Source organism: Balaenoptera borealis (assembly GCF_965194805.1).
Source record: "Balaenoptera borealis genome assembly, chromosome: 3".
NCBI classification, from domain to species: Eukaryota; Metazoa; Chordata; class Mammalia; order Artiodactyla; family Balaenopteridae; genus Balaenoptera; species Balaenoptera borealis.
Window position 1 is genome coordinate 131,413,052 of NC_138866.1, and position 14,987 is coordinate 131,428,038.

The 14,987-nt window shown below is 43.4% G+C and overlaps 1 long non-coding RNA gene across 1 annotated transcript; it reads right to left on the minus strand.

Moving 5' to 3' along the window:
• Positions 1 to 388: 388 nt before the first annotated feature.
• On the minus strand, positions 389 to 12,670 carry LOC309625555. The gene is made up of 2 exons (XR_014242594.1): positions 12,154 to 12,670; positions 389 to 11,368 (listed from the first exon to the last, which is right to left on the minus strand). It is a non-coding gene; the product is annotated as an uncharacterized lncRNA (long non-coding RNA).
• Positions 12,671 to 14,987: the final 2,317 nt, after the last annotated feature.

Sequence of the window (14,987 nt, forward strand, 5' to 3'; positions counted from 1 at the left end):
GTGCTGAGATATAAGTGAAACCTGCACAGAACTCTTGGAAATATACATGTAGCTGAATTTCAAAAGAAGTGTATGATCATAAGCCTATTATAAACATTCCAACAATACAGAAAACTACAGAATAAAAACTGCAAGCCTCCTTTACACTTTCTCGCAGAATCGCCACTCAATCTCTGAGCAGTGAGTTAACAATGAAGTTGGTGCACCGGCAACAAAATGAGACTTTCAGAATGAGGAGAAAAATCAGAACTTTGTTGGACTTACGCTTATTTTATAGTTTTGAAAAATTATTATTATATAAAGGGAAGAGACATCTTAATGGTTTGGTGTTTGGTCCCGACAAAAGGACTTAATTGAGTTTTCTCTTATGTAAATGGTGGTCATGTGATTTATCTTGTGTCTTTGCTCATCTTGTGACACTGAGACTGTGAGATGGGAGCCCTTTCTCTGCAGGACCTGCAGGTCCACCTTACCTTTTGCGGTAGTTCTGTTATGTTCTCTGGCAACATATTCCCCAAACATTCTTGACTATTTACATATTCATAAGCATGTAAGTCATCTTTAACAGTTTCCTATTGTAAACAATGTCACCAGAAACATACATCACACCTTTATTTACAAGCTGAACAATTCATATAAATTAGATTCCTAGAACTGGTTTCTCAGTTAAAAAAAAACAAAAACGTGCATTTGAATTTAGATAGACACAGACCTTCCAAAATGTTATACCACTGTGTGGAGTGAGCTGATTTCCCCCTATTCACACCAACAAGATACCATTCTTTTTTTTTTTTTTTTTTTTGGCTGCACCATGTGGCTTGCAAGATCTTAGTTCCCCGACCAGAGATCGAAACTGGGCCCATGGCAGTGAAAGTGCAGGGTTCTAACCACTTGACCGCAAGGGAATTCCCAAGATACTATTCATCTGTCCACTTTTGCTCATCTGATGGGGGAAATTGATACTTCACAGTTCTTAAATAATTTTGAATACGGAAGGATTTTGATTTTGAAGCTGTATTTTAAAGAGTTTTCCTGGTGACAATATGGAAAGATAAAAGCAAAGGTATGGAGGGTAGAATATATGTCAGAGAGGGGAAGACAGGAAGTAATTATCCAGGTGCGAGGAAAGGAGGGAAGGATTTTGTGGGCAGCCATGGGTCCGACAAAATGAGGCAGGTGTGAGAAAGCAGCAGTGGGAAGGATTAGAAAGGTGTTTGTCATATATCTTGAACCACCTCCTTGCCCCTGCCCTTCTCTGTGCCCATGATGACCCTTCCATGTATGAAGGTAGAGTTTGTCCTGAGAGATTGCTACAGAGATTGCCATGTAGGAAGACCCCAGGCTTGGTATCCTCTGAGTTAACCAACCTCCAAGAGGTTGAGATCAACCAGGAACTTGGACCAAATGACCAGCAAGGTTACCTGCTGCCCCACAGTCCTGGGCACTGAGTGTGAAGAGCTTTGATCTTGGGTGGAGGAAAGCAGATTTTATTACACCTTCAAAATCTTTCTTATATCTTAAATGCAGAGAAGCGTGTGCCAGTTCATCTAGTACCAAGATATTTTTTTAATGAATTAGATGGGAAATTTCTATAGGATGATAAAATTGTTACCTTCAATGTACTTCTCCTGAGTTGGGGAAGGAAATAAAGGATTAGGCAGCATAAGGGAGATGTGTTTAGGCTAGAATGGAAATGTTTATTCATACCGGTTACAAGTTGGGTGGACCAAGCTCTGAGGCAAGCCAGACTTTATAGGGATTAAAAGTCTTGGGATGGTGAAACTATGTGGCTGGCATTTTTATGTAACATACCTCCCATCTGATTAGCAGTTAACAATTTCCATAGCACTTTTTATTTATAAACACAATCTCGTTTAGTTTGCTTTACCTATTTATAAGGTTGCTTTCTAGTGCCACAGGAGTGGGATGTTTGTTTGGCTGTGACATGACATCTAACAGTCCTGCTGAATTTCTGACACCCTTGTCCCATGAGCAGTGCCACCTAGGGACACAGAAAGAGAGACTTGGAGGCTGTGAAGTACTGAGAAGGCAAGAGATATCTCAAGCTATAGCAACAACATTCACGTGGTTGCATGCAGGCAGCCAGGGATGAAGCCAGCTGAAGGGGAGGCAGCCTATGGAAGCCTGAAGGGCCACCAGACTCAGAAAGTTGAAGAGTGGAAAAGAATTGTGATGGCAACAAAATATTTCTCTGTAATATAGTCAGGCATAAGTCTTATACAGCAATGCTTTTCAAACTTTAGAACCATCTAATACTCCCCAAATAGAAGGTAAGCTCCTGAAACAGGCATGGGCCACCTTCAGGTTCTTGCTTTAATAATAGAAAAGTTGTCTACTGACTTTCCTCCATGGCTAATCTCGGGGGAAAGATAGGGGTAGTATTTAAGATTTTATGATAAATTTTTTAAAAAAATAAATACAAAAGTCAAGAGAATAACACAACAACCCTAACACAGCCACTGCCCAGAGCCCTCCTTCCTTTTTACCATTTCAGGGTATACATAGTGCAATCAGTTTCTGCTACTTTGACATGTGGGCTGTTTCTGGTCCTTTGCTGCAATGAATACTCTTTTGTCTACATCTTTTCACATTTTTGCAAGTGTGTCTTTAAGCTAGATTCCAAGAAGTGTGATTGTAGGGTCAAAGAGTAAATATACATGTCGTTTTTCTCCACATTGCCAAATTTTCCTGTGTTGCATTACACCCCGAATATTTGAGAGTGCCTGCTTCCTCATTGTCTCTCCAGCAGTTTTTTGTCAATCTTTTGTAATTTTGTCAACGTGGTAGGTGAGAAATGGTATCTCAGTTTACTATTTTTTTGATTTTCTTTTTTTAAAAAATTGAAATAGAGTTGATTTACAATGTTGTGTTAACTGCTGCTATACAGCAAAGTGATTCAGTTATACATATATACGTTCTTTTATTTTAATATTCTTTTCCATTATGGTTTATCATAGGATTTTTTTTTGTATTTTTTAATTAATTTATTTATTTTTGGTTGTTTTGGGTCTTTGTTGCTGTGCGCGGGCTTTCTCTGTTTGCGTCGAGCAGGGGCTACTCTTCATTGCGGCGCACGGACTTCTCGTTGCAGAGACTTCTCTTGTGGCGGAGCATGGGCTCTAGGTGCACGGGCTTCAACAGTTGTGGCACATGGGCTTATTTGCTCTGTGGCATGTGGGATCTTCTCAGACCAGGGATCGAACCTGTGTCCCCTTCATTAGCAGGCGGATTCTTAACCACTGTGCCACCAGGGAAGTCCCTATCATAGGATATTGAATATAGTTCTCTGTGCTATACAGTAGGACCTTGTTGTTTTCCACCAATTTAGTTTTAATTTGTATTTCTCCTATTTTTTTCGTTTGTTCAGAATTATGAGGCCTTAAACGCTCTTACACTGACCATTTATGTTTTCTTCTACTCTGATTTAAAGATTGTTTTTGCAAAGGCAGAGAATGGCAATAGGTGCTAAGGGATGAATTGTTGGCACTGACTTAAGTACTAGGATGAAAAACGTTCTGCAACTGAATCCAGACTCGACAAAATTAAATGTTCCATGATCAGCTAATCAACTAGTGATGTCTGCTTTGGGGCGGGTGGGAGGGTGGTAAAGATACCTGTGGTATGTATGTCTAATCTTAGCCACTCCTGTTAGAACCACTCCTGCTTAGGTAAGAATCAGAACAATCAGAATAGTCTACAAAAATGTTTTTCCTTCTATTTGAAAGTAAATCTCTTGGTTTGAAGAAAGATTATATAATATATTCAGTATAATTTTAGAGTTGCATTTTTCAGTTGTCCTAATTCATTGTAATGAATCATTTTTACATGCTGAACATGATATCTCTTGTAGATGAATACAACTTGATGATATAAGTGAAAATTGAACTTGAATGTCAACATGTATTTCAATCTAAATAATATTGACATTAGTTATTTTAACTCAACTATCTAGAGTTCAAACCTTATTAATAACATGTATCTCAAAATATGTAATTTGCAAGTCTTTCCCAAATCCTTTTTTTAAAAAATTGAGATATAGTCGACATATAACATTAGTTAGTTTCAGCTGCATAACATAATGATTTGATATTTGTACACATTATGAAATGATCACCACAATAAGTCTAATTAACATCCATCACCACATATAATTACAATTTTTTTTCTTGTGATGGGAAATTTTAAGATATATTCTTTAGCAACTTTCAAATATGCAATACAGTATTGCACAGTCATCATGCTGTATATTATACTCCCAGGACTTATTTTATAACCAGAAGTTTGTGCCTATTGCCCCCCTTCACCCATTTCACCCCCGCCCCCCACTCCCCTGTGCTTTTCCTATATTGAGTGAGGTTGGTCATCTTTTCATATGGTTAAGAGCTATTTTCACTTTTTCTTCCCCTGTGAACTCTCTCTATATCTTGCCTAATTTTTTTACAGATTGTTGGTATTTTCGTTCATTGCTTCTACATTTTGAATTTTGAGTCATAATTAGGGAGGTTTTCTTACTCCAGGTAATAAAGAGGTTTACTCTTGTTCTCTTCTAGAACTTAGATATTTTCAAAACTCTACATTTAAATTTCTGTTACATGTGTAATATAGTCTAGTGTAGAGAGTGAGGCATGGATCCAATTTTACTTGTCTAAATAGCTATCCAGTTGTCCCAACAACATTTGTTTGAGAATTCTTCTACTTACTGACTTATGAAGTCATTTTTATAATATTCTCTATCTCCATATGTCCTTAGTTCTGTTTCAGGACTTTATACTGTTTAATTGGCCTGCTGTCCTTTCATTTTCCAATACCACACTACTTTTATGAAGGAAGGTTTATAATATATTTTATTATCAGGTAGGGATAGTTTCCTCCCCTATTATTTTCTTCCAGAGTTTTTCGGACTATTCTTACTTGTTTTATCTTTCCACATGGACATTATAATCAACTTGTACATTCAGGTCTTCTTTTATTGCTGGATCATTTCTGAAGGCAAGGTGTCTGCCATCCCACAGGTGCTGTGAGCAGCCACCTGGAAGTGTATAGTTACACTGGCTTCCTTTGACTTTGATCAATAACCCAGGAACAAAGCTAAGGAGAGGAGTCTCTGCTCTCAGTAAGCTCACAATCTTGTGAAGAAGAATGAACACCAATTACCACAGCACAAGAAGAACCCTTAAGTTACTAAAGGGTAGAGACCATCTGAGAGAAAGTTACCTAAACATGTGCCAGAGGCCAATATATAAAGTGCTTGATTAAATCAAACAGATGGCTGTGGGGAAGGCTGGAGTAGAATCCCAGGTTCCCAGGGGGAATACAAGAAGAGGATATTCATTTGGAATTGGAAGTCTTTGACAAGATGGTGGCCTTTGTGATTGGCTTTGAAGAATGATTGGATTCCAGTAGCTGTAAGGGGCTGTGTTGTAAAAGAGAGACCCAGACAGGGGAAGAAAGTGTGTAAAGACCAGAAGCCAAGGGGCATGTGGTATGTTTGGGAAATAGTGATGACTCCTTGGTGCTGGAGCAAATGTTGTTGGGGTTGAGGTAGGAGAATATGGGGGCACAGGGGTACCACGGGCACAGCATGAAATGAGATTGGAAATGAGGGCTGGACTCAGAAGATGGAGAACGCAAGACATTTGGCATGTGCACACCTGTGGTCATTGTGAATTTCTGAAAGCTTGGGGCAGGGAGGAGACATCAGCAACATGGTTAATATCCATAGGGAGAATTAGGGTTTGGATGTGGTTAATTTTAGAGTAATAAGTGATTCTTAATTGTTTTAGTTAAAAACAATATTTAAAATGTCTCCAACAATTCAGGGTCCTTTGAGTCTCATACCCAAAGTTAACATGGTACATTCTCAAAGTAGGAAAACTTAGTCTGGACTTCTTTAAAAGAAAGTGAAATGAGTAAATTTATATCTGACTTGGGTTCTTTACAATAATGTAGCAATTCTAGAGAATTGGGCCCTAATAATAACAGAATGTGTGAGCTGATCCAGGTGCAAAGACAGTTGTTTTTTTTTCCACAATAAATCCTAATTCTCTGTTTTAATATGATAAAAAATGGCATTCTTCTATAGAAATGTCATCTTTTATACCTTAAAACTCTCAGGGTCCTTTTTTCCCCAGAAGGAGTCCATTTTTTGTTCCTGTAGATTTAGAGGGAAAAAAATGGCCTTTTTAATCCCTTGCTCTCCTAGGAGAAAATATGGTGCTTCAGACTATAAGCATTCACTGCATTTAACTTTCAGATCTTCTACTTATTGATCATAAAAGCATACATTTCATTAAAAACTGTAATAAGTAAATTACTGCCTTACTTGGAACTCTTTCCCAGGACAGCAGTGACTAAGTAAGCACTGTGTGTAGTTTCTGCTGACTGATGTGCTGCTCTCTGTGGGAGTGGGATGAGAAGGAGAGCAGACCTGCTCGTCCCCTGTACCCTCTGGCTCCTGGCCTGAACAGGAAGACAGGATGGAGCAGAGAACAGCTAACGAAAACAGAAAGATGGAATGCCACGATTAAAAAATGAAGAAAAGATGCATCTTAATTCATGCATTAGGAATTCAAATCAAAATGATCACAAAAGACTATTATTATCTCAAATTCCACTTGGTCATTGCTAGTATATAGGAGAGCAATTGACTTTTGTATGTTAACCTTGTGTCCTGCAAACTTGCTCTAATCACTTATTATTCCAGGAGTGTTTTTCTCAATTCTGTCAGAATTTCCACATAGACAGTAATGTCATCTGCAAAGAAAGACAGTTTTATTTCTTCTTCCCAGTCTGCATGCCTTTTATTTTCTTGTATTATTGCATTAGCTAGGACCTCTAGTGTGTTGTTGGAAAACATGGTGAGAGGGAACAACCTTGCCTTGTTCCTCATCTCAGTGGGAAAGCTTTGAGTTTCTCACCACAAAGTATGATATTAGTGGTAGGTTTTTTGTTAGATGTTCATCCAATTGCAGAAGTTTTTCTCTATTCCTAGTTTGCTGAGAGTTCTTATCATGAATAGGTGTTGAAGTTTGTCAAATGCTATTTCTGCATCTATTGATATGATCATGTGACTTTTCTTCTTTCAACTGTTGATTTGATGAAGTAATTGATTTTCAAATGTTGAACCAACCTTGAATACCTGGGATAAATCGCACTTGGTCATGGTATATAGTTATTTTTATATATTGTTGTATTTGAAGGAGCATTATTATTATTACTATTATTATGTGTAAGAAACATTGTACCAATAGATCAAGAGAACAATGCAAGGATAGGAGAGCCAGTAGCTCTTGGAGACTGAGTCCAGTGAGTGGTAGTGAAGATTAGAAAACAATATAACAGAGTGAGGAAGCTTCACTCTAAATCAACAGCCAAAGTGTGTATATAGGCACAAAAGACAGAAATACTGAGAAGCTGGTTTCTATTGAAAAAGAGTTCTGGAAAGCCTTCAGTATTGGCACTCAAGTTACACCAAAACTCTCCTGTGGGGGTAGCCTCCCCTGTCTCACTCTCAGCCTCAGGGCCTGTGGGGCAGGAGAGCTCAGTGGTCGACAGAGGCTGGTGAGGGTGCCCATCACCTGCAAAACCAGAGCCAACCCCAAGGGGCCTCATGCATGGCACAGGGGACTGGGCTATGCTGGCACCCCTGGGCTCTGTGGTCTGAGGAGGATGCCCTGGTGTTCCTGGTGGAACCCTGCTTCGTTCACAGTGCAGACTCACTTGGGGCGGGGACAGGGGGAGGTCATAGGATTTGAAAAAGAGAAATGGAAAACTTAATTTTCCTTAAAATTTCATTAGAATATGAAATGCAATAACCGCAAACATGAATTAGAAACAAAGAGTTACATCTTATTCTAGTTTCTTCATAATCACGTTTCTGCATTTGTGCCAGAAGGAAATAATCTTGATTCTCAGAACCACTGTGCTCAGCGTGAGTTTCCTTTTTCCTTCCTCTTTCCCTTCTTCTTCCCTGTCTCTGATAAAATCATGTTTTCCAGAGTAGACATTCTTTAAATCGACATCCATTTTGTTATCTTTCAGCTCCATGGCAGGATCAAAAAAGAAGGGTGTATTTTGAAATAAACTCCTTTCTCTTTTGAAGAGCTATGTACCAACAATTTAAATCAAGGTCATTCTTTTCCTTTGAAATTTATCAAGATGAACTCTGACCCACCAAATCAGCTTCCTTTTCCAACCACTGACATTCATGTTAGATCAGAAAGGAAAACTTTTTCCATTTCATCTTAATCACTTGATTTATCACCAGTTGATGTCTTCTCATCTTTCCAAAGTAGAGTAAGATCGGTTCTGTGTATGGCCTCAATTTTGTATTCAGCATTCAGGGGTTACTTCAAAATCTTTGGGATTATTATCCAAGTCTGCTTCATGATGAACATGCTAATTGTAGATGAGTGTTAGTAACACTGTAGCTTTTTGTTTGTTCCTCACAGAAAATGAGGGGTTTATTACCAAGAACAGGTATTTAACGAAAATTACTTGGTTCTGAATACAAGTGAGGTACCATCTAGGGCACACCATCCTGTTAATGTTACGTGATACACAGTGAGGCCAAACAAACCGAAATGTTGGAGTTTGGAGCAGAGAAGGGTTTTGCAGGGCTATGCAAGGAGAACGGGTTCATGCCCCACAAACCCTGGACTCCCCGAAGAGTTTCAGCAAAGCATTTTTAAAGGCAAGGTGAGGGAGGGGTGTGGTTGGTTGTTGCAAACTTCTTGGTGTTGGAATCCTTTGTCCTTGCAGGTGTCCAGGTAGGTCAAGTCACAATGTTCTTGTAAACCTACAACAAGACAAATGTTTTCTCTGTTCTGCAACTTTTTATCTCTGTATGAATGGAAAAGTGTTAAATCATTAAAGATCATAGACTTGAGAATGGGCTATCCTGTATATTTCAGGAAATAGGCAACATTCTTTTAGTGATTAATTTGTAGCAAAAGCAATAGAATACAAAGGTTAAGGTAAAAGAAACAAATCAAATAAGGAGTCAGATTTGTTCTTCCTTATTACACTAAGGCACTTAGACAAGCACATGCGCACACTGACCTGAATGAGTGGTGATGCACACCACATGCAGCAGCCACTCCACCCAAACAATCGGCCAATGAGATCAAAGACTGAATAGCCACTCTGCCCTTTCATTTAAATTGGGTATAGTTCTAACACACCTGGCGAGTTTTCCTCATAATGGTAGATTAGCAATTGCAAATTATCTGAGGGCGTGAGAGGTGGGTATTCTGCCCACTGAAAGGATTGACAGCCAAATTCCCGCCATCCAAGGAGGGGTCAGAACAACCTGGGAAAGCTGTCAGGAGGATCCAAGTGGCATCAAGCCTGAGTCCCTTTGTGAAGAACTCGATTGACCTCCACACTCCACTGGCTTACGAAGACATTGCATAAGTGGTACAGCTTGAACTCCACCACTCCAGAGGCTCCAGCCCAGGGTCACCAACTGAAGCCCCCTCCCACACATGAGCAGGAGCTGGGGTACACCTGTCAGAACCTCTGGGGTTTCCTCCTGCTGTGCTCTGTCCTCTGCTGCATTTTACCACTTACTTATCCAGTCAAACCATGAGGGAGGGGCCACTATTCCCTCCTTCTTACAGCTTGGAGAGTGGGACTGAATTTCCCAAGTCCAATAAATGATGGAGGAATGTCAAACCTGGACCACCCGGCTCCAGGATAGACCTGTTCCCAGAAGTTAGTCCAAGCCCTGGCATCAGATGACCAGGTGCCCTTTTTAAGTCTTGAGCTCCAACCTAACCTACTGAATCAGAGTATCTGAAAGTGGGGCTGGGGGGTTCTTCTTCCCTGGAGAAAGCATGGCAGTCCCACACACTGACTGCAAGAGGGTGCCCATCCCTCAGACAATGCCCAAATCCCAGGTCTTAGGAGACAGGGTGGATGGCAAGAGGAGACGGTTGCAACCGTGGCAGGATGCGATCACGACGGCAATGCAGATGTGGCCCAGGCAGCACTACCCCTTCTCCAGGTAGACAGGAAAGATACTTTTGAAAAGTAAGAAAATACGTGGATGCAGGAACATGGGAAAGGAGACATCGGTGGGTTGTGAATTTTGAGGAAGTCTTGAGAGATATAATGCAGGTGGGTCTGACTGAGCAGGAAGGGATAAAACTAGGATCTGAATAGCCAAAGGTCAGCAGGGGTTGTCTCCGCCAGACTGGACGGACAAGCTGGGGTCTTTTGGCATAAAGGCAAGATCCAGTGAATCACTACATGGGGTCACTGGCAGTGTTGTGTCCTTATTTTCTACCCTTTGCTCCTAAACAACACGAGGCATGAGGCCCTTGGCTGAGACCTTGGTCCTGATGGGCTCTCGGTGAGGGCAAAGATCAGCCCTTTCGGAACAAGGCTCCAGCAGCCTGTGACCGGCACCTTTGGCTGGCCTGCCTGCCTGGGAGCTCTGCCCTCTCCCCTACTGCCTGTACTAACCCTGAAGGCCTCTCTTCAAAGGAGAAAACCCACAGGTGAGGAAAACTACCAACCAAAGAGAAAGAGCGAGTGAACAAGCTGACTCTGGAGAAGAGAGAAGCCAAAGATCTGGAGGAAAGTTAATTGGATGTAACTATTAATTGAGTGCATGTGTGTATGTTGTTGTACAAATATTGCATGTACATAGCATATTATATATAATGTATTATATGTAATACACATATCTACATACATAGAAAATATGTAATATACAGAAAATCAAGGCATAAATCACACATGATTACATATACATATATTATAATAATAATGTATGCACGTTACATATACATGCATATTGCATATACATACATGTAGAATGCATATATACACACTATAGGAAGACACAGCTTTAAAATGACAAAGAATTCCTATGAAAAAGGAGCCCGGGAGAATGTGAACGTGTTCCTGGAATTTAGAAACATTGTAAATAAAATATGAGTCAAAGGGAAGGGCGGGATAATAAAGGGGGGATGGCTGAATACAAATTTGCAGACCTGGAAGCTGACATTGAGGAAATCTCTGAGGATTTAGAGAAAAAGGACATAAAGGGAGAGCCCTCTGAAGACCTGAAACCAGCGACCTTGGCCAGTGGTCACCCCTTGGAGTGTGACCAGAGGGAGAGAAGAAAGACTCTGACTTTGATTGAGGGTCCTGCTGAACCACGTGGATTTCTTCCTTTGCCACATGCAGACATTGCTTAATAAAAATGATGGATTAAACTTGCATGCTGTCTTGGAGGTGGCTGGGAGGCTCTGGATAGGAATATTCAATCACATTTGGCACGGTTCTACTGGGCTCTCGTTGAACAGCAGACAGGACTCAAATCTCGCTGAGCAGCTCCCTCTGGCATCTACATTTCCATACCTATTGCAGGAGCTCCTGTTCTCTCTCTCTGGTCTCAGGAAATCTGCCTTTCCTGTGCCCCATCTGGTGTGTAGCTTGACAGGAGGGGGAAACGGATACAGTCTTCCATGCTGAGTGGGGAGGAGAGTGCGTTCGGCATGGCTGGGGCCAAGGTGGAGCACAGTCCTCATTTGTCCAGACAAACTTCCACTCTCACAGCCAGCGACTCATGCCCAAGCTGCAGGAATCTCGGGATGGGGCAGAGGGCAGGCTGGTGGGATGACAGGTAGGGCAGGAGGGGTGCACCCTTTGACTTGCAGACTTGCTCCTCCCTCTGTCACCAGTTGTCACATGGTGGCCACACAGCCTCCTGAGTTCCTACAACAGCTGAACACCCATGTGACTGGCCCTGTTTTCAAGTGGGAGTGATTCACTGCTCTGAGGGGCCTGAGAGGGAATGAGGATCCATAGTCAGCCTTGGCCCCTTCCCCCCGGTGCATGCTCTGCATAATGCCCTCCCGTTGAACAGGGGCTGCGCATGGGATGAGCTTTCACCCTGCACCTGTGACTAGCACAGATCACATGATGCGGCATGAAGGGCCTTTGCAAATGTAATCAGCTCACTCCGAGTTAATCAAAAGGGGGCCACTCTGGGTGGGCGTGACCTAATCAGGTGAGTCCATAAAAAAGAATGAAGCCCTCCTGCTGGCCCTGGAGAATTTGACTGCATGTTTTGACTGGAGGGGCCACATGACTTGGACCTGAGAGTGACCTCTAGGTGACCCAGGTTGACAGCCCACAAGAGTGTGCAGATCTCCGTCTTACAGCCACAAGGAGCTGAGTTCTGCTGAGAACCAGGGAGCTTGGAAGAGAACCCCAGCCCCAGACAAGACCATGGTCCACGCCGACACCTTCATCTCAGCCTGGTGACACACTGAGCAGAGGACCTGCTAACCGTGTTCAGAGCCCTGGTCCACCAAAGCCAAGAGATAATCAGTAGGTGTTGTTTTGAGTGGCTAAGTGTGCGGTAGTTTGTTCTCCCATGATGGGAAGCAAATACAGGGTGTGAGAGGCCCAGCACATCAAGGAAGCTTGAGAGAAGTTTCCTTCAGCTCAAGAGGAATCCGGCACTAGGTGGATCCACTGTGGTGGCCACACATGCCGAGGGGTTATCTCTGAGGACAGTCCTTCAGTGAGGGATTCCCCCCACAACCCAGCAATGCTGCTCTATGGTCTTCAGGAAATAGCTCATCTCTTATGGACTCTCTTGCCCGTCTATGAAACACAGAGAAGCACATTCCCTCCCCGCCCGTCCCCCACACCCCGCAGGACTTTGGGGAATCAAGTGAGACAATCTTTAGCTCTAGACTCAGTGCTGGTGCCTAGAAGGTGCTCAGTAAACTCTGGTGCATTATTACTATATTTCAAAGGGTCACTGGAGCACCCTGGGTGGGGTCGCCAGATATACTCACTGCCAGTGTCCCAGGGGCCTGGCTCTGAGCAGGGGTGGGTGGACCTGTGGGTATCTGACACCAGGGCCAGTGTCAAGGCTGGTGCAGGGCCAGCACAGGGACCGGCGGTCACTGTGAAGGGCAAAATAACACTGGATTCTAGTCAAAACTCCAGTTGTTAGGAAGAGGGTAAAGAGAAGGGTGGGTCCTTTTGAGAACATCTGAACAGTGTAGAGAGAATCAGTGTAAATCACAGGGCAGGCAAAGTCGGCTGGGACCAAAGAGGAGACTGGATAAGGGGTGAGAAGCCTGTGACCATTGCTGGGGGCAGGGACTGAGGCCCGCCTGTGACGGGCCTCACAATTATGATCTCCAGACAGGGTAGGTTGCTAGACTGGGCTGACCCTGGTGGCTACATGCAAAGAGACTGAAACTCAGGAAAACAAACAAAGCAGAACCAACTCCCACTCCAAAACCTCAGAGAGGAAAAGGGCAGGTCAGTGGGGTCACTGGTGCGAGTGCGGTGGGCAGGCTTGCTGCACTTGAATCCAGTGTCAAAGATAACAAACCAGACACCAGTGTAAGGGGTAAGGACAGATTTTCATCAGAAACAAACTGTTGTCATAGGGAAAGGGCCCAGTGTGAACTGAGCTCCACGTGTCTATTTGATCAGAGGTGACTGAGCATTTTAAAGGGAGGATGAGGGAAGGGGGAAGAGGACGGGGGTCGGGGGTGGGCAGCGGTCAGTAGAGTCAGGAAAGTGGAAAGTTAAAGAAAGTGGGGAAGGAGTGCTGTTCCCTGTAACCCATCTGGGTTTGTTAACTAGCACTTACCAGACTTAGGCTCCCACAGAGACAGGGGCCTATCTCAGATGGAACAAACAGTAAATTCCTTTGGCTGAGTTTTCTCAAGCCAGCACTTTAATGGGAGTGGGGAGGGTCCAGGGTTAACTTAGGGAGGCAGCTTGGGCTGTTAGAAATTAGGTTAGTCTTTTCAGGTCTTTATAGGTGGAGGTTGAGGCTTAGTTCAGAGGAGGGCTGATAGGGGCCTGGCTAGAGTTTGTCAGGAAGGAACATTTGTCCAGAGCCAGGTCCTGCCCTTACCCCATGGCCCTGCACCAACCCACCCCAGGGGGCCTTCGGGGCTCATCACCGAAGAGCCCTAGATGTTGGCCTAGAGGAGTGAGGGTGTCACATCATATGCTCGCCAAGAGCTCTAACAGCCTGAGAAACACTGGTGAGGAGACAGGCTCTTTACTGTCAGGATAGCCTCCAGCCTCTCCTCAAGTTCTTGGTGTCTGTCTTCCTTATCACCACAAGATGCCCCCACCCCCCCGCTGGCCTCCGGTCGCCTTCCCGTTGGGGGCACTCTGCTGGCCCCATGTGCTTGGCCCACCCAGTCCTTTGGGCTGCAGGCCACGTGATCCGAGGGCCTGGCACGCTGGCCTGTACCTGGGGGTACAGAGTGTCCTGGCCCAAGAGCATTCTATTCATTCGTTAACACCAATTGTGACATTAGAGATGTTCCTGGGAGAAAAAAGGAAGTGACCTCTAGGCCAAAAAAACCTTCAGATCATCTCTTTGTAAGGAAACAAGGTATTATATACCTTATAGATACCTGCCATATATCCATGTGTATCATATTTGTTTGTCGGTAGACAAGTCGTTTTTTTAACAACAGCAGTAGTGCAAGCATGACCACTAAGAGGACACTGTATTTAAAATCAGATGCTGTGCTGAAAACAGTTTTGCTAAAACACAGTGTATCCCCTGGTTTCAGCTGTGAAGAGAACCAGATTTGTGACAGAACATTTGTTTGTCTTGGGGGCAGGGACTCCCGGGCTCTTCATTTCTTTCCTTCTTTGGAAAGGAAGTGCCATGGGGTCTGGGGCCTATGGACAGCATGCTGTTCCTCCCTTGGCCATCCCCTTGGGCCACTGAGCTTGAGGCTGGGATAATGTGTCTTTGGTGCCCAGCACAGGGGGACCCTCAGCAGTAAGACTGGCCATGTGGCATAGGGGCCTCCACAGCAGTTTGCTGCATATGTAGATAAATAAAGAGTAAGACTTTAGCAAAAAAAGAGAAAGCTTGGGGCGATGTACTTCTGTCCTCACCTGACATCTGTGTAGGCAGCCTTCAGCCGACTGGGATCTGCAAACCCCAGCAA